General features: G+C 40.4%; 1 long non-coding RNA gene across 1 annotated transcript; it reads left to right on the top strand.

The window, feature by feature from the left end:
- Positions 1-9255: 9255 nt before the first annotated feature.
- On the top strand, positions 9256-11367 carry LOC130594000 (uncharacterized). Its single transcript, XR_008970951.1, has 2 exons — positions 9256-9819; positions 10999-11367. It is a non-coding gene; the product is annotated as an uncharacterized LOC130594000 (long non-coding RNA).
- The last annotated feature ends 9652 nt before the right edge of the window (positions 11368-21019 follow it).

Here is a 21019-nt window from a genome sequence, read left to right on the forward strand (position 1 = left end):
CCGTATCCGCAGCCCTCAGTCAGGGTTTCTAAGTGCCAAAGCTTCTGTAGGAGGGCTCTGGGCTAACCTGCACGTGGTGAGGGAGCAGAATAAAGCCCAACACTGAGTTGTACTTCTATGCAACTTCCGTATTTAACCTCTTCTATATGCGCTCCGTGAGTAGGAGTAAATTTAGGTAAATGAGCGTTGTCTGTGCTGCTGCCTCAACCTTGTAACCAGTGCTGATCTTTCTTCTATAAACCTCTTTTTTTTTTAACTAATGTCTGCAGCAATACTAGTCTGCTGCTTTGCTTTACCCTCGTGTTTTAGTTTTCTTTCTAACAGTACTGCTTATTACACGTGCCAGACCTGCAGCAGCTGGGGTTTGAAAGTGGGGTCATGGTATATCTTGGATTCACGAGGAACATAATGCTGAGCAAAAAAACTTGTTATGTTCATGTGGGGAGAAACAATTCTGCACTTATGGATGAAGCAACAGAGGCCTTGCTAGATGGTTTCTCTGCATTGAGTACGTTCCCATTTGCTGCTGCAAAATGGAAGAAACAAGAATGGGTCAAGTACAAAAGAGATGAGCGGTCGTCTCAAGCAGAAATGAGAGGGCGAAGTGTAGCTACTTTCTAAGGCAGTTTCTTCTAGAAAAGGGAAAAAATAACTTTATACTAGGAGCTAACTGCTGTAATAACCCACTATGTTGTGCCCCAAGGGATGGAAACCAGGAAAGCTGTGATCACTTGGTAAGACTTGGTGATAGGGTATATGTGGATGAACCAAATGATAATGAAATACGCTGAAAAAACACAGAACTGCAAATAAAAGATGTAAGTGCAGGAAGAAGAGGCAACAGCAGCTGAGTGGGCCTTCTTCCCTGCCTTCCACATTTTCATGCTAAACTGCTGCCTTATTCACAGACTTCTCCTGTCTGTCAAGTGCTTGCAACTTGCTGGTACCAAGCTAATACCGGATTGTACGTTAAAGACACCCAGATGTTTCACGGTATGCATACTGCATAAATTACACTTGAGCACTGCACTTCCAAATAGGTTTTCCAGTCCCTTTATTGGATTTTTTTGTCCTTCAGCATTTTCATTATGGCAGTGCTCTCCACAAAAACATCTCTTCTAAAAAGCTTTATCCTGCAGGTCAACAGGTAAAAACAAACCTTAACAGTCTATTAAGAGAGTAACTGAGATTACAGATTTTTAGAATCCTCTACTTATAAAATGTGAAAGAGGTCAAATATATGCTCCTCAATTATACTACTGAAAAAAGGGATGTTATGAAACCTACATTTGCTGAGTAAGAATTTTGTTTAAGGGTGTTCACTGGTCAATGTATTGCAGAATTACTTCTGCTATCACTTAAATTACATATACTGAAAGAAAAAGGGGGTTTAGTAAACAGTCATTTTAATACTGGAATGTTTTTACTTTTTACTACACCTGTTTGAATTACAGTGCCACAGGCCTACATTAATTCTTTCCCCTTGTGAAGTAGATGGTGTTCCTTTGATAAAAGGTGAATAGCGATGCTGCAGTATCGGTGCATCTAGCCAGGAATATATAAAACTGGAGATAATGGCTCCCCTGTGCTTCAGTTCCCAGTCACATTTCTCCTGGGGGACCAGAATGATACATGGAGGAGTTATCTACAAATTCCCAAGATAGCTGGAGGAAATCTGAATTTCTTTTCAGGAACAGAACACTTGCCATACATAAAAAAAATGTCTTGCGGTGTGAATCTATGTGAAAACCTAGATTTAAAAGAAAACATTTTCATTTCATGGGTTTGAAGTCGCTAAGGGCTTGCATAACTGTGAAACCTGCTGCTGAGGTGGACTGCAGTGCAAAAATCACAGTACCAGCCTTCTGCTGTCCCAGGAAATGGCTTTTCAGAGTAGGACTGTCCATACTCTGCTACCACAGAGGATGTTTATTCCATCACCTGATGAACTACTAGCAGGAAGTGTTGGCACAGGCAGGTTGCCTTGGTGTGCTTTGTGGGAATGTTTAGTCTGAATGTAAGATCAGCAAGACTGGAGTTGCCTTTGTGTGCCCTGAGAGAAAAGACTCCTTGTCTCACAGGCAGGTCGAGTAGACCAGCATATACAACCTGTACCTCTTCGTGCCACACAGGAGCACTTGCTTCTTTCTTCATTAGAAATTCACTCATGTCTCTCACTCTCACAAAGGAAGGACGACCTTGCAGGCTTTTCTGCATCTTCAGCAGGGAAGCATTGGTTTTATAGGTTTCCTGAGATCCAGTAATGGAACAGTGCAACCACCTGACAGCTCACCCTTGTGCAGGACTTGGCACCCTGTGTGAATTAAGTATTCTCCTTGAAAACCTCTGAAAGGAGAGCTTTAAAGAAAGTGTCATGTTCAGATGCTAAACTCCTGCCCCAAGTCTTCTAACACCTCATCAGACAGTAATGCAGTTTTCAGTTTCTTGTCTCCTTGCTGATCATTGACTTATTGGAATGAAATGAGAACTTAGCTGTCGGTTTGAACAGGTCTTTCTCTGCATTTTGTATATTGCTCCATGCCACACACCACATTATCACATCTTTCCCTATGGTTCATTTTGGTTTGATCTGTGATTACTTCTCCCATGCTGTTTTATCTCTTTCAGCACCTGACACCGGATATCTAATTATTATGACCACTGGGAACTAACAAGATGTGGTTTGACAAACGTTTGTAATCCTCCAGTTCATACAGTCTCAAAGCTGCAAAGTGCTTTTGTTAAATAGTTTGCATTAAGCACGGTTTTTATGTGTAAGCTTTGCAAACATGGATGGAGTTTCCTAACAAGGAAAAAGGGCTAAGCTTTATTTTTGAGACTGACTAATCTACTATGGTCAGCCCATGCGAGCAGAACCTATAATAGTCTCTGCCTGAGACTGATTTGGAGATAAATTTTCTTGACGGATGTGGAAGGGTAGCTTTGTTATTATACTCTGTGTCATTTAATAGAAATCTATGCCTTCCAGTACCAAAGCGACTGTATCCACAGCTGTGCCTGGACAAAAAATTCTCAATGTACAGATTCTATTTGAAAAAAAAGATGTTATAGTTAAACAAGAAAAATGAAATAAAATAGAAGGCATGAAAGGTAAGGAGCTGGTAAAAGGATAATTACATGTAGTTAAATTAAATAGAAAATCACTGTCATGAAAAGACAAAGAAATAGCTGTAAACTCAGATCTGGTCTAAGATATAAATGGTGGTGTCCTACAGAAAAAAATCGCATGCTTTCTTATTGCATTGGTCCAGAAGATATTAGGGAGCCAAAAGCAACCTCAAGCAATGCCCGTTTTCTGTCAGGAAGGCCCCTGGGACTCCACTCAGCATCCTTAACCCAGCTTAATGGCCTGGATCTCTGGAAAACAACCAGCCTTGGGACTGAGCAGCACCAAGTGCTTAACAACTTCTTATTCATGCATAGACCATGGTGCTGCATAAGGTGATTTTAAAATGGGCTCTCAAACTCTCAAACAAATGAACTCCCAATGCTTAAAACTAACAGAACTGAGCTGGGTTTGGGCTTTTACAAGCAAATGGAGCCCTGTGTAGCTGTAGTGCTGCATGTCCTCTGAACCACTCTGCCTATTTTCCCACTGATGCCAGCATATGCACAATTTTACAACACAAACTTGAGGGGTGTACATTCATTTACTAGAATTCTTGTTCAGCCTCGGAGCCATACATAGAACTTTCTCCAGTTGTTATAATATGCACAGTAACTCTGTGCACAGATAGGCCAATTATGCTCAGTCCAGTGAATTTACAGCTGACCTTTGCCAGCTTCTCTGAGCTACTGTGCCATATCTCCTTTGGCTAACCTTGCTTCATTTCTTCTTGTAATATCTACTTTTATTCAACTTCAGAAACTATACTGAACATTACTTGATTTATTGCAAGTAGTTTCAAGCAGAAAACAGACTTTTCTGGTGGATTTTCTGGTATTTCAATAACAGATTCTTCTCCAGCAAGATCTCTCAAATGGCTTAATATTTCACCGTGTAGAAAAAGACCTCCTTATGTGATTAAAAATGCCTTTTTAGTTTAGTCCTACATTAGTAGTAAGCATCGTATTTTCAGCATGAGGTACAAATGAAACTGTGAGAAAACAATTGGTTTTCCCCCGTTTTAAAATCATTACCTTTACACCCCTCTGAATTGTCCTGTTTTGTATTGTTTGCCTCCTCTTGATTGCTCGTGTTTATCACTTTGTATACAGGAGGTGCTGGGGTTTTCACAAGCTTCAGTTTTCCTCAGATGTACATTCAAATGTTGTGTTTTAAGCAATAAAATCAATGTAGGAACATCCTGAAGAATAGCTTAGGGCTTTAAGTCTACAAATTGCCACAGAAGAGGTTAAAGGTTCTGGATGAAATCATAAAGAAGGAAATAGTCAGGTCCTGCCAACTGAATGACCGATTCAATCACAGAATCTCAGAATCCCTTTGATGTCATAATAGTTATTTATACATAGAATCATAGAATGGTTAGGGTTGGAAGGGACCTTAAAGATCATCTCATTCTAGCCCTCCAAAAGACCAGGCTGCTCAAAGCCCCATTGAACTTGGCCTTGAAATAGAGCAACTAAAAATGTGTGCTAGGTACTTCCTTACTGCTTCTGCTGTCTCTCTGATGACTTTGACAGTGGGTGACATAGAAGGTAGGATCCAGAATGCAGGTCTCCCTTCAGGAAAGCACGTGTTACTATCCTTGGATATCTGTTATAATATCTGAATATTGTTTATGAAATACCAGCAAAATGTCCCCAGTGGAAAAAGAGTGGATCCTGGTTTGATCAAGACCTCCACAGTGTAAGTCAAACAGACTGTATGATCAGACCTGTGATACACCCCGTTACACTTCTACCACAAATTAGCTTTGATGCTTTCTTTAGGAGAAAGAAACCGATTAGATAGATGGAGTCATTAAAAAGCTTTATGGAGGAAATATGTTTCCAAGAGACCCTTACAAAAGGAACGGATAGTGAAGAAAAATTTACAAGGAATGAGAATGAATTTGCACCAAGAGGAGGAACTTGGAAAAGCTCCAGAGTGAACAACTGTGTTTAGAAGAAAGCAGTGAACATGGAGCAGTGATACACTGGTTCTTACTGCTCCCAATTTACCGTTTTTAACAGAAATCAGTCTGTATATAGACATGGAGACATGTTCTGATAGAATTTTACTAAATATTATAGAAACCAAGAAGGGGTGAAAAAACCAAAGGGTCTTCAGTGATGAGGAAAGAGGTAAACTGGAGTCAAGCCTGAGAGAAGAGAATGGAAGGGAAGGTGATCAATGACTTGGTGCTAGTTTGATAAACTGCAGTCTGAGTTTCAGGTTTTTGCAAGGTCATAGATTTTTGTGTGTGAGATCTTGGCTTAGTCTCTTTGTGACTGATCTGATAAATGGAACTAAGTCCCAGAGTCTGATCCTGAAAAGCCTTGCTAAGCTGCTAAAGTCTAGAGGAAGTTAGTTAGCGTTTTTTAATCCTGCGGATCCCTGAGCCTCTAGACTTGATGGCTTCCCATGCTCGAGTTCTATTGTTGACAGGACTGAATGGTTCAGAATCTAAACCTGAATAAGATTCAGGAATTACATTTTTTTTTAATACAAGTCAACATCCAATGTACGCAAAGTACATCCAATACATCAACTGCACAGGGGAATGCCCGAAACACACTACTACTTTCTTTTGTGATGAGAGAGAACAGACGCTTGGAGACCAGCCTGACAGTCATCTGCTCACTCTCTCTATGGTGAAATGAATAGTGAGGCATGACTTCAGAGGAAGAGGCAGATGATCCCATCTTCCTAGAAGGACTTACACCTGGGGGTTAAAGCTGACCCTTTGCTTCAGATATTAAAGTAATACTGAAGTCAGTAGAAGGGACATCAGCCATTGTGAAGGAAGACATGGACATCATTTCCCCAGTAACGTCCTTGGTAGTGCAAAAATATTTTTTCCCCACTGGCTTAATAAAATTGCCTCCATCTGCTTCCTTGGGTGATCAGTGCTCATCTGGAATTTTATCACTGTCCTTTGTTGAGGATAATTTCATTGTTTCACATTTATAGAGGCAAGGTAATAGCCTCAGATTTACATAGAGCTAATTTCTTTCTTTGTGAGTGGGTTCTACAGGATGTGAGCAATTAAGCTTCTGTGGGAGGATACAGGAAACATGATTAATGGATCAAACAGACACCAGCTAAGGGAAGTGGGTATAATACCAAGGGAGATAATGCTCCATTTCATAATAGTTATGCAAATACGCCAAATGTTGGAGAATTCAATTAATATTTGACAAATGGTTTTGCTGTGATGCAGAGTAAACACATACTGGGGACAAAATAAAGCTCTACTGCACATTATCTGTTAGCTTCCTCTCGCGCAGGCTGGGATGGTTGGTCAGGCATCTCATTCCACTGCAGGTGGCAGAGAACAGCTAGGCACGAATCACTGCCAGACAGTGGTATTGTTGGGATGAAAAAGACTGACCAAGGTTGAATTCTATGCACGCAAGGCCAGTCAGTGCTTGCCAGAGTGCTCAGGTCTATTGCTCAGTCCTCTGCTAAGTGTGACATTTTATTCTGTGTGAATGAAAAGTAGTTGAAGAATAAAGGAGAGAGAATTAGACAAGGTTGGTGTGTTTGAAATTCTTTTCTTATCTGTAAAAGCAACAGTAGTAGAAAAAATTCTCAAGTAAGAGCAGAATGCCTGAGCTAGTGGAAGACCCTCAAAAACCCTGAGCCTCAGTTACCCAAATATAAATTGATGATAATACTAATCATGTATAAAGGCAATGACTCATTCGGATATTGTAGTGATGGAATTGTACAGGTCTCTAGGTTTACTGAAAACGTATGTTTCTTGTTTGTTTGCTAGCTTTCATATTAGATGCGGTATTTTAATCTCTATTCTAATACCCTGGTTCCCTTACTAAACACTTAATATGAGGTTTTGTTCTGAGAAATCCTGATCCAGAGAAGGGAGGCATTTGAAGCAGCATATTGAAGTGTTTCTGACCTTACAGCCTGGGTACTGGGCTAGTGAAATGAGGCAAGAGCTACGGAGCTGAAGTTTCAAGTATGAAATGCAGGTTTGACCTTCAGTTGCAACTGTGCTATAGCTGGGTATCAGGGCTGTTCCTGTATGCACACCTAGAGCTCTTCAATCGTGAAATCCCTGGGAGCTCCCCAGCCAGTCATCTGCCTCTATGATTTAGACAGATCTGAAACAACGGACTGAAACAATCACCTGAGCCAAGGTGATTGACTGGACTTCTAGCAACCTTCACAGTTAAAATCTGGCTTCCACAGAAGCTCTCCAGTAGGTATTTTGGACATTTCTAGAGATTTCCCCAGACAGCTCCTGCTGTCCCTAAATCAGTTTATGTGCCTACATGTGTTGACTGACATTCTGAGTGGAGAGTGTGGTCAGGAGGCTCCCTTACATGGTTCTTGCTGCAGAACTGACCAAACTTTACATAGGCATTTGTACACAGGTAGTAGAAACTGTTCTTACATATACAAAACAAGTCACATAGGTTCTTTGTGATACTTACGACAGTTAGGAGATGTTTTGTATGGAGTTTAAGATCCCCTATAGGAATGGATCATATATGTGCTGGAGCACCACTGGCCAGTTAAATTATCTGAGAATTGAGCAAAACAGTGGTTTAAGAAGCTGGATTCCATGATCCAGTTATGGTGCTGTTCCAGGCATTACCCTGTGCCAAGGTCTCAAGAAACTATTTCTTTTTAGCCAACACTGAGTGTGCAAACACATCCTGGGCTGTTAAGGCATTCCGTACCTTGCAGCCAGAAGGAGTTCTAGGGACGTTCCTTCAGTGCCTAAAGACAGAAAGTTGGGATGATGCAACCAGGAATGACTAAGTAAGCTATAAACTTGTATCATACAAGGACTCTGTTTTTTTCAGTGTAAAGCATGGCAGCCAAGTTACCCTATTTGAAAGTGCTATTACTGTTGCTTCTTTAGTGCTGTTGCTTAGTGGTCAAAGCAGTTACCCAGAGCAGTGGAAGTTTGGGGTTGATCCTTAGCCTGCATATGTCCTCTCTAAGGCTAGGAAAGCCTCTCTGAGGCACGTCCTTTGCTGTCTGGGCTGCTGTGCACCCAGGAATGAGACTGGAAGGAAAGCAGACAGGGCAGTGCCAGGCTCTGGAGGAAAGGTGGAGGGACCTGGAAGTCAGGCAAAGATTGAATTCTTCTTGCCTGTACTCTGAAATATCAATACATTTTACATTAGGTAATCATGAGATGAACATTCAAAGCTAATGAGAGAGTTGAGACACCAAGTTAGGCTTGTCCTTCAGCCATTACATTCCTCTAGAAAGAATAAGCCCTGTTCGATTAGGCCATTACAGATGGGATAAGGCTCTGTGCTATGTATCCTGGGTGGGCAGATGCTCTAAAGTCCCGGAAAAGAGAAGTGCTCAGACATGTTATCTTCAGGATTTCATACTGGCCAGCCACCAAGCCCTTGTGTGGCATTCTTGGCTACCCTGGGAAGTGTCTGATTCTTTCCTTTGAGAACATGGACCTTACATACGTAGTTTCAGTTCTTTGATTCACCTTGTTGAGACCAGGCTTTGTGATGCCTGCAAGAGCACGAACAGGCACTCTGGATCTCATCCTTTCAGCATTTAAGTGTGCATTTTCCCTTTGCTTTTCACCATGAGCCTTATTTCCTACTTGCAAGGCATGTGCTCATTCATTTTGATTCACTACAGTAAAGTTACAAAATATTAAGAAAATCCTCATCTCTTCTACTAAGCCATGTATTTAAATCAGAGCTAGTAAGTGTTAATGAACATTTTCCAGAGTTTATGATTCCTTTTAAAAAGCAATTTTGCTGTGATCTTGAGTTGTTGCCTATAATAGATGACTTCCTTGTTGTCAGGGCTGATTCTGTCTCAAAATCTATTAATCTAACCCACATGCACACTTCAGTTAAATGTATCTTGGCAGACATCCACCACTGGAATCAGTGTGTCTTTCTAATTGGACATAAAATTCATAGGTTTATCATATGATTCTTTGCTGTACAGCGTGTCCAATTAGATTTAATGAGCTCAGTTTCAGGACAAATTGGCCAACCCAGTGCTACTGCTGATTTACAGAGGCTACAGAAAAAGTTACTTTATTGATTTCCTTCCTAAATCAAAACTTCCTAGGAAGTATTGTTGCTTCTTTTCTTTTTAGCGCATGAATATACAAAAGCCTTATTTTGGAATGAAAATGTTTCCCCAGTGTGTAATTTCCAATGATTGTTGTAATATCTTTGTTTTTTCTTGCAAATGTTTTGGCAACAAAGATAAGTCTAGCATATTCTTATATCATGTTAATAAAACCAAGGTAAGTAGCATGATGACTGAGGAGCCAGTAGCAATGTAGCTATCATAGCATGAATTGAACAAGCCAGCTGGAAATCCCATATAAATACTTGGCAGCTGGTGCCTAAGCTACTCCAGCAACACTGCCAGCTCAAGAGTTCAGTGTAAAAACATTCTTGATTAATACAGAGCTGGTTTAACATGTTTTTCTCTGGAACACCGTCATGCTGGCTAGGACAGAAGGAAGCTTTAACCATGTACTAGACCTTGCAAGCTACACAAACCCGAACTGGTCCACAATGGAAAGCTGTGCTCTACAGATGTAATCCAAGAGAACATAGCTGACCCCCTGGAAAGATTACAGCAAGGAGAACAACACAGAGGAAAGATTTCATTTGGCCTCCTCATCACTGCAGCACTAGCAGAAGGGATAACAAAGCAAACTGGTAAGTTGTCAGTTGGAGGCACAGTGCAAAATGTGTTGACACACAGTTGAGAAGAGTGGTATTTGGGGAAAAGAAGGAAGATCCAAACATGAGGCAGTCTTTCACAAGGAAGGGTTCTCTAATACGCTGAAGCTATTTTATGTGGTATCCTTTGGTTTTCTATCTTTCATCTAATGCCAGTGGATGGCTGATGGGAGCTGGTAGGCCAAGGTTCTCTTTCCAATTGCAAGAGCAAGGAGCAGCCCCACTGTCACCCTCTTCTCCCCTGTTTTCAGCTGCCTGGCTTCCTTCTACCTTGTCACCTGCTGATGTGTTTAGGGAAGGCACTTTTCCTAGTGGGATCATTTTAACAGCTGCAAAATGGGAATAATGAACCCATTTTGGAAAAATGCACTGAGAACTATCACCATATGCCCCAGAACAGGAGTGGAAATATTGTTATTGCAGTTTTATTGGTCTCTACTTGCTTTGTGACAGTGTCCCATGCCATGATCACTTCATAAATTGCTAGTTCTGAGTTACTAAGGATTAAACAGTTACATTCCTGTTTGCTTAGACATGTACTAAGGTTTTCCTGCCCTGCTATCCTTGCTGCTTCTTACAGAGACGTTTCTCATTTATATACAGAAATAATGAGACAGAAAAATGTTAAAAGGATTGCTTGAAAGCCACATATCACTTCTGCCAATAGTTATTTATCTGTCCACCATTTTGTCTGTATTTTATTTTCTCTTAGGGTACATATAACAACAAATTACTTGGCAGAATCGAAGCCATTCATTTTATATTTGTAATGCTCCCTTTTGACTTGTCCATAAACAAGCAGCACAGTGGAGGACGTATGTGCATTTTACACTTTGTAATCTTTTGGTGTTAATTTATTTACGTGCATCTGGTTGCTTTCCTCATAGAACAGACCAGGCTTCCTTACCTAATGAAAGCAGTCATGGGAAAATTGTTTGAGATGTTATAATGAAAGCCAATATATCGTGATGTGTCTTTGGCGGAGTGTGTTAAGCATGAGTACCTTGTGTGTTAACTGTTTCTTTCACCCGCACAGAACGAAGTTTAGAATAACAATAACAATACATTAGCATTCTACAGAGTGAAGTCAAACATTAACTAAATATCCTTGCCAGATCCCCCGAGAAAGAAGCAGCTCATTAACTTCTTTTACAGATGAGGAAACAACATCGGATTAGCATTGAAACTCCACTGGCATCTGTGGAGTTACTCCAGATTTACAGCAGACAAAATAAGACTAATATTAGTCTTCAAAAGAATAAGCCGTTTGCTCCTGCTTATCCAGTCACAAAGCTGCACCCTCAGGATTAGAAACTGAAGACATCCTCATTTCCTTTGCTGTTACAAGACGACTGTCTACTGAAATAGCATCTCTAAACCTTTAGTTAGGGTAATGTAAAGAAGTCCCCACACCACCACAGAAGCTTACATTGTTCTCCCACCGGTGTCTAGAAATAATTGCCCTGTCTAGAAAGGTCTGCATCCGATGGAAATAAATGAATGAGAATAAATTATTTTTATGAACTCCAACTTGTCCAGAAATGTGAATGTTTTTCTGTGTAAAATTTTATAGCAGAAAAGAATAATGGGCTTCCAGAGATCACCAATGAGCAAAGAATGTGAGTTAAAAGCCCTTTTATATGCAAATGCTTCATTATGTTTGGGGGTTTTCTTCTCTTTTTTTCCTCATTTTTTTTGAAAGCAAAAGCACAATGGGACATCAGTTATTTCCATTTACATATGAATACCCAGAATTCAATTTCCACTTACAGTTATTCCAAAGTCCTGGTGGTCCCTGTCAGCATTTGAGGTCTGGAGCAGAGCAGGATTCTGCTGACTTCTCAAGGCAGAGTGCTCTGCAGAAATTGGGGGTGTACACTATTGCTGCAAAACCAGAAAATCTTTTGCAAGGTATATGTTCATTCCCAGGTAAGTGGTGGTAACAGCATTATTCCTGAAGCAGGATGACTTGAAAACACAAATACAACTATCATGGGTTGAATCCATTATAAAAATGCTTAACTGTCAGTTATAATATACTCATTGCAAGTCTGGGAACTAGTGATGAAATTTGGCCTTACACAGAGGATCAGTATGAAGCTTTCTGTATAAGCCCCACTGAAAACAAGGTTGAAGTCCCACTCAGTAACTCCTTGCTCCGAGTGGCCCTTATGCACCAGCCAGAGTTCCCTTCCCATGGCTGAACAGTACCCTAAGAATTCAAACTCCTTGAAATCAGGTGAGAAGGTAACTGTAACTAAATCTTGAGTATTCCAGATGAAATAATATCAGATCTGCTGACTGAAAAACTGCTTTCTGGGTCAGAGACCAAAACTTACAAGCCAGTTCAGTGATATCACTGACACTACACAGATGGAAGTTCATACAGCATCTGGTCTGCTGAAATTAGAACTAATATTCCAATAGGATTTAACAGGCTTCTGAAGATATAAAATACTTGAATGTTTAAAATCTGAAAATCTAAATAGGAAATAAAACATTTACTTCTTCCCAAATTGTTACTCACATGCAACACCTTCCAAAGCTGACTGTATAAGAAAACCAGTTATGCAAGACCTATTTTGAGCCAGAAAATTAAATCCATTCAGATGTTAGCAGATCTCCGGAGATTGTAGTCCATTTCCAAAAATGTGCAGAGATAAGAATGAGAGGTTGAGAAAGCCCTACTAATCCCCCAAATCAAAGGCAGCATTTTAGAAACTATGGAGATGCCTCAGAGATGCCTCCCTAATACAGTTTATCATCAGGTGGGATTTTTCTCTGTCTCATATGGCAGCACTTGAATGCGTGAAAGATGTTGGCAAGTATAACAGCTTTTGTGTGGGAAACTTTGCCTTTGTGAACAGTAAAAACAAGCTTTCTGTACAATAAATTAGAAAACCTATGGATTTCCTGGTTCTTGGACTGTATTACAAAACAGCCCTGAAGGTAAATTGTTTCACTGGCTGATGTTTCATTATTTAAGGTGTATTCACCTTTATTTTTAATTATCTGCACTAGTAAAACACAAAGGGGGATAGATGCTAAAAGCAGAGATACTGAGAATGAAATACGTTCTCTTTAGGGAAAATCTATAACTTACATATGGATCTTCTGTCCTTCTCTGCCTTCTCCCTGACACTGGTCACAGAGTCACAGGGTGACAGTGTTCCTATTCAGGGTTGGTGTATCACCAGATCCACAGCATGAGTAACTTAACCTGGGGGTTACATTCACCCACATTTAAAGCACTCAGCCTCCTGTTGAGCTTGCTTCCAAACAGAGGCTTGTCATAATATAAAGTGACAAGTCAATCTGGGATATGGCAGGATCAGGCCCATCCTCAACCGAGATACAAACTTCTGGTTCCTTCAGAATTGCACTCTCTTATTTGCATTTGCAGCTCTCAAAAGCACACTCCAGGAACAGAGGAAAATGCATGCTGTCAAGCTGAGCTTACACCCAGGATTTACTTTATGAGATCCTTACAAAACAGAATGTGAAGTGCTGTAAGAGTAGTTTGTGCAAGTATTGTAGTAGCAGCTAAATGAAATGTGCACAGCTTTACCTCCACAAATATGGCCCAAATCTCCTATACCTCACAATTCAAAACCAAAATTATATTGACAACAAAAGATGGCCAGGAGCCTGAAACACTTCCAGGATAAAGTAATGCTCCCACTTCAGAAACAAGAATCCTCACATGTCCCCTCTCTTCAGAGAGTCTTGTGGCTGCTGTGCTCTTCCACAGACCTTCCTTTCCTTTGCATGTGGACAGACCAAAAAAGTGCTCCCACTCCTTCTGTAGTCAATGGGAACAGCTCCAGTTGACTTCAGTCACATTGGTTCAGGCCCTTAATCTCCCTAAATGTGTTTCCATTCGAACAAGCAGCAGACATTGATATTACCAGCGAAAAGGGGGGTGACATGAATCTATTTCCAAACAAAAGAGATTTATGGGCCAGTTGGAGTTACAGCACATTTATTTTCTTTAAAGTTAATGAGCGGCATGATCCAATAATAATTGTATCTTATGCTTTTCATAAAGCTCTTAAGGCATTTCATAATCAATTAACAGCTCAAGCACGTCATCATTACGGGACATTTTGCAATAATCCATTAGGAATTAATGTAGAGTGAGCTTTCCATCATCACTAAACAAACTGCTACACAGCTAGGATCCACGCCAAGCAGACAGGCTCTGAATTTTCTAGTGCAGATTATGCATTCCCTGCAAGCATATCACCAGGACTTTGCATTTACCTCCTCCCCACCACCTGCAGGTTTCTTTATGTTCAGCCATCTCTCTGTACTCTGGTGACATTAATAAAATCCTGTGTTTCTGTGCTGCATTACCTTTAATTCAGGTATTCAGGACAAGATGGATCACAGAAACAGCAATATGGAGTAGTTACAATCCTGGATTGAAAATCAATCCCTAGAATGACTTCATGCATTTCTGAAACCTTTCTTAACAGCTCTGTGAGGAAGACTCACTACGAAACTTTTGTTGCCTCCTCTTAAATCACACACGCCCAGTCACAGAATGGTTTGGGTTGGAAGGGACCTTTACAGATCATTTAGTCCAGTCCCGCAGGTTGCAAGGGGTTTCCACCATCCACGTACCCTTGGACTTCCACAGAAATTGTGACAACAGGGATTTTAAACCCCAATCTAAAATCTTGCTACTCCTCCTGTTTTTTTCCTGTTAATAATTCCGGACTTATCCCCACCTCCTCAGATCAAACACAGCAAAGAGGGAGAGAGCACCTGTGTAGGTTTCTACAGGCTGTTTTCAGACCTAGCAATTAAGTGCCTGGCTCTCACACGTATTTTAAGGCAGCAGTAATGCTATCAGGCTCCTTAGATTCCAGAGATGATGTCTGGATCTAAAATCCAAGCTTGCACCTAAACAGCTCCCTCGCCTGGCAATAGCAGGCTGTTCCCTCTCCACTAAGGTATTTGTGGCTTTCCACGCTCGTCTGCCCAGCAACAGTTTGTTGCTTCCTGTCTGCAGCAACAGTTTAATGTAAGCATCTTGCCCGAGATCATCATCAGCAACGTACGGTATGATTTACAAGAGGGGGAAAAAAAGCTGCTTCTTCAAAGATTAAAACTCCTTTAGATGTCTGACATCGGGCCCCCACACTGACAGCATCACACAGGATGTAACTTTTAAGCCGCTTAAGCGAGACATGTTTTTGTTTTACAAAGACAGCACACAGTCTATTATTAATCTTTTGCATGAGAGACATGGCAGTTTCCCCACTGTTATGCCAGACAATATGGTTTGATTGCTTCTGCCTCCTGTCAAGTCTCCAACTGGAAATGTGTAATATGAAATGAAGTGCAGCAAAACAGATAAGGATGTGCTGAGGTAGTTAAAACAGGCCCGGAGTAATTAAGGATTGGTATCCATCCTCGAAACAAAATAAGCCCACGGTTTGGATGGTTTGATTAATATTGCAGGATTGTAAGGCTACCGATGACACACACTCTGTACAAAGTGGAAAGAGAAAAAACATCTTAAAATGGGAAAGTTTAACACTAAATGGTGTGCACTGGGAACATTTATTTCAATGTTTTCAGGAAAGATTCTGCTCTGAGCAGAAACAGGAATAGAAAATGGTTCTTGCAGCAGCTCTAGCAGCAAGTTATATAGCAAGAGGCTACTCTGATCCTTTTGCTAACATGTACTGCCTTGTTATTATGTGCTTAGACCTGTGGCAAGCGTAGCAGTAATGAAGGAGACTGAATGCCAGTGCCCTAAAAAGCTAGCAGCAAATGACTACATAAAACATGAGGAATTCCTCCTGTGTGAGCCACACATTTTTACACAAAGCCAAGAGCTCCTTCTTTCCCTGCACCAAAAACATGATGAAGTACTGCCTAGGAGAGCAGTGCTGAACCATGAATTGCTCTTATTAATGCTGTATCAGCCAACTTCAAAAACAACCCTCTTTGCTCCAGAAGGTACCAGAATCCATACAATGGAGTGAAGCTTACTGCTGGTTATCTGATCCATAACTCCTGATCCTTTGAATCTCTTTTAGAGATTACATTTGCCCTCCGTACCCTACATCCTTACTGCAGCCAGCTGCAATTCCTTCACTGTCAAAGAGAGTCATTAATTCCTGAGCCTTTAATTCCATATTTACAAAGCAGTGAATTCTTCTCTTGGGAGAAGAAATACAGTCCATGCATGACTGTGAAGTTGCACCCATAGCTGTGGAGTGTATGTGGGAAAGGGTGGAAGTACAGATTCCCACTGGCTCCAAATGGGATACGTGACCAATAAGGGAAATAAAATCTCCTACAAAAAGATAAAGGAAAAATGAATGAAAGAATTCTCTCCAAAACATACATTGTTTCTCTTTCTTTTCCCTCCTGCTAATCATACCTCATCTTGTACGGAATCATCATCTCTCTTTCAGATGAGGGAGATAGTCATGCAGTGTAGCCGTGCTCATACTGGGAATATTCCTACTTCATTTCCCCAAGTGAACATATCCATTGAACCAACTCACCAACTGGAAATTGCTGTGCGTGAGCCAACCACAGCTTTCTGTGTTGTCAACTGAAGGATGCACATTGCTGACAAGCTCGACAAAACAGGCCATTTCACAGTTGTGAGCTGCAGTGATTGAGCCAATGTAGACTTCCAGCAGCACGCTTGCCTAAGAGCTACTCCTTCACATTTCCCTTGCAGCACAGCATGTATTAAGGATGCTTCACCCTCATTCCTTCTGTGTGGAAAGAAAGGATACTGCAGTGATCACTTCTAAATAATGATTAACACCAAAGTAAAGCATGTTAATGTCAGCAGTGGTCCTGTGCCTAGCGTTCTGCTAGGAGGCTGCTTAGCTTATGTTCATGGCTAAGCTCTGCTGGGCCTGCTGGATGCTTCTGATAAATGTCTTATCTAACAGCTCCCTGATAAGGATCTGAGATTGAATGCAGCCCAAGACACAAGTGCCCCAGTTGCTTCTTTTGCCTTAAGGGTTTGAGCTTGTTTTCTACTGAAAGTGCCATAATGTCCAAGTTACAGAGCACTCTGAATGTCTCTCTTGACCACCTTTGCTGACATTGTTCTATTCTGCACAGAATAATTAATATCCACAGGGAGCTGAGAGAATATGGCTTGTGTCTTAAGGTAGGCACCTGGAGAGGGGATGGGGGTTCTTGTCTGTTCTCCAGGGAGAAATGAGTCTTAATTTATGAAGTATGTGATTGAAAATTTCAGATGACTGTTAGGCAGGCAATGCCCAATGACGCAGACTTAGATTTGGTCCTAACAAGACTCAGAGGTGAACTGCTGTGGTAAAGGAGCATCCTTACCACCTGCTTCTCCAGTGTCAATCACAATTGTATTCTGGTGCCCTATGAAGTGACTTCAAACTGTGCTCAGTGCAGCACTCCAGGGTAATCCACAATTTTATAGGATCAAATCATATGCAACCACACAGCTGTAGTGCAATGGAGTAACTTCCTTTAACTACAACTAGAGAAGAATCAGGCAGCTACATGCTCCTTGGATGCACTGAGGGTTGTTCAATCATTTACGTCAGTTCCCATTACACTGCTGGGCAATGTCAGGATACAGCAACCTTCAGTAGGTCTCTAAGATGAAGTGAAGCCTATTTCCAGTTGTTCTGGGGATTTTTTTAAATGATCTGACACATAACACTTAGCAAAAATGATTGATCCAATCTTCAGAAAGAAGATTCCCATTGATTTCAGCGGGTCACAAAAGTTACTCATTCCAAACCACCAGTGTTCACCTTTAAGCCAGTGATTATCTAGATCAGTCACAATATTTAATCTAAATAATTTTCTTTGGAAATCCCTATTTCTATAGAAGTGGAGGTTTATGCAAAGCTATCAATTTCTATTAAGAAATAGTGAAAATTTTCCTCTTTCAGTATTCTTCAAATAAGAAATGTTTAACTTTAATAGTGTTCACCATTTAGTGACAAAGCTCATATAAAAGAAATCTAAACTGAAACAAAATATTGGAACAGGTAAGGTACTCATGTCAAATTAATTCAATTTTAATTAACAATTTAATAGAGACAATTCTCATCCCATTCACCTCCCTGCCCTTCAAAAAAAGGAGAAGCATTTGTCCCACTTGGAAGATGGAAAACTTCTGATCCATTGGGAATGAGAAAAGCTTATTTTAAGATTATCCCAGCCAACCCTACCCAATAGACTGTGTCTCAGAGCTGTAAATACAGCTTGCAGATCTGGCATCTGGTTTTTGTTTACAGTGATGGTACAATATCTGTATAGATAGGACAGGTTTTCCATGACAACAGTGTGCGCCTCTACATTTCCAGCTTGTGGTGGCTCTTGAAAACACAAGAGAAAGAGAACACAGAAAGAAAACCTTACAGCAAAAAAAAAAAGAGAAGACTCTCAAGAGCCAGAATTAGGTAACGCATAGAGTAGCTGAGCTTGTTCAAGTAGGTAATTGTATTAGTATTGACTCAGTGTAACCATCTCTCTTTCATAAGCGAATGCTTTGCATGACTGGTTTTCTGTGAGTATAAATGCACTAAATTTTTTTCTTGTTATTGAATTTGATAGAAAAAAAACCCACGACTACATAGATGGAAGCAAACAGAACTAATCCCTAATATATGAGAGGAAACATACATAGCAGTGAGTCCAAATGTAACTAGAGATTACTGGAATTGCTAGGGTGCATAATCATGTTTATCTCTACTGGAAAAAGATCCGAAACCAGAACTCGGAATCTGAAGCCATCAGGCATGTACTGTTTCAAATACCCACCACCTCCAACTGTGAGCTTCTGTGTGGGTCCAGTTTTGAAACAGTTTTATGCCCACCTCGTCACTGTGAGATTGCGCCTCTAGTCACTGCTCATGCTGAGTAGCACCTACTCATGCAAGCTATAGTGAAGAAGCAGGGGATAAGAGTATCTCCTCCCTTCACTTCTTGCAATACTACAAAAAAAGTGTAATATATATCTTTGCATTATAAATCTAAAACCTTGGGGGAAATAAAAGAAAGTTTATGGACTTGGCCTTTGGGATACACAGGACTGAACTGATAAGAACATCCAGAGATACAGTATTAGATATTATATCCACGGATACAAGTGGAGAAGGACTTTGGAACTGAGCCCAGAAAGAACTGCTGATACAAGACAGAGTTTCTCACACTTCTCCTAAAATCTCGAAGTCTGGTATTAATAAATGAAAAGGGGTTTAGGCTGGAAGTAAACTTGCATAATTTTATGAGGGACAGGACTTTACTGCCTAGTTCAATTTCTGTGACTATATAACCCTTTGAGAAGTGTGGTAGCTGGAAAGGTCTTTATGGTTCAGTTACAAATCTCTTTTCAGTAGCAGGTAAACAGGAACCAAACTTTTTATCATGTTATATACGGAAACATCTTATAGTGACATCATTAGTGATATTACTGGATCCAGCTGACATACAGCCAGAATCTACTCCACTCCTCTGCCCAACCCTGAGTGTAATCCCCTAATCATCTAAAGTCCTGAGAGATGAGATTTAATTACAGACATTGGCCGAATAGAGAGCTGCAAGTACTACGAGCAGCACAAGGACTATGGACACAATTCTGCTTACTATACCATGACCCATGAAGAAAGGAAATGCTTACAGATTCATAGTTCCTGCGACCAAAAGGAACTGCAATGTCTCCAGCCCATAACCTCAGCACAGGCTGCAAATCTCTCCCATGATTAATATGTATTTTGTAAAAAAGATATTGACTCCTACTTTAAGCCTTTTAATTTACACTGATGTACCACTGCCTTGTTAAGGCACCCACTGTTTAATTATTCTCACAGACTGCACTGTATTTCAGGGTTGACTCTATCCCACTCTGACTTAAAGCTTTTGGATTTTGCAGTGTCATCAAATGTGAAGACCCATCACAAAGGATTATACTGACATCTATGTCAAAAAAGCACAGGACTCATCTCTGCTAAACATGCAAAGCACAAAGTGGTCTAATACTGCTGTGTGATTTTCTGATGTCATCTGGGGATACCTACGCTCCCTTTAATTCCATTATTTTGCTTCCCCAGTCACAATAAGGTGATCATCAGGGAACCAGGAGGAAGCAGAAGGCACTGTTACATACCAGAAAGAATAAAGAACATGCTGTAAACAATATCTATGTGCCAAATGCTACTGACTCTTTCAACAGATCATTGAGCAGCAACAGCTCTGCTATGGAATTAGGTTGACTGTTTAGAGAAAAGTCCATAACTGAATAAGCCATTTGGATATCTGGCTGTTATGATTTAGGAAAATTACAGAAGAGCTCCCAGCATTAGTATCTTTATACTCCTAAGGGAAGCAAATTATCTGCTGAAAGTCATGGAACTGCACATGAACTGTGAGAACTAAAAGCTTTTTACACTTCAGGTTTCTTCAAAACATTTTGTCCCCTAACACTGAAGATAGCATCAACAGCAACAGAAGTTGATGGCTGATGTGAGAATCTTAAAGGAAGTGACAGTGTTTGCCAGTTAAGTATATTTTTGTGTCAAGAATAAAAAATAGAAAATGTCAAACTATACCTAAAAGTAACTACAAATGTGCAAGCTAATGGAATTAATTTGCATTTGATTCTTTAAAAGTCTCAGCTCTTCCCGTAAGTAGTCCACTTCCTTCAATTCCTAAAAGATCAATAGGACTTGAAAGCATTTAGTAACTTGCAGGAAGTTGCTCAGCACTACACCATGGTGTTTATAGTGAGATTTTGAAAGTCTGGCTGGTATGACAGGTTCTTCAGAGAGAAAGACATCTTGAAGCAAAGAAAATCTTTTCTCAAGCCTACATCTTCAGGGACTCACTGTAAGTCACATAACTGTTAATATATTTATGCTGATTGAATGTGAAAATGTTATACATAGACATCAACTTTCAGAACAGTTGTGATTTAGAGAGCTGCAGGTGTGGCTTTTGTAAATCTCACATAGTTCACTGCCAAAAGAGGAGACAGCATGAAAAATTATAAGCAGATGTATTAAAGCATTTATATCAATAGCGGGTATTGAAAAAAACTTTGTCAATGTCCATGACTTATCTTTCCACTTCTGTAAAACATTGTGCAGATGTAACTGTCTAATCTGACTTTTAGTCACAATATTTAGCTACGTGAAAGATAAAG

The sequence above is a fragment of the Pezoporus wallicus genome, unplaced genomic scaffold, assembly GCF_028554395.1.
Source record: "Pezoporus wallicus isolate ANWC-B61680 ecotype Strahan unplaced genomic scaffold, APGP_CSIRO_Pwel_v1 scaffold_6446, whole genome shotgun sequence".
In the NCBI taxonomy this organism is placed as follows: Eukaryota; Metazoa; Chordata; class Aves; order Psittaciformes; family Psittacidae; genus Pezoporus; species Pezoporus wallicus.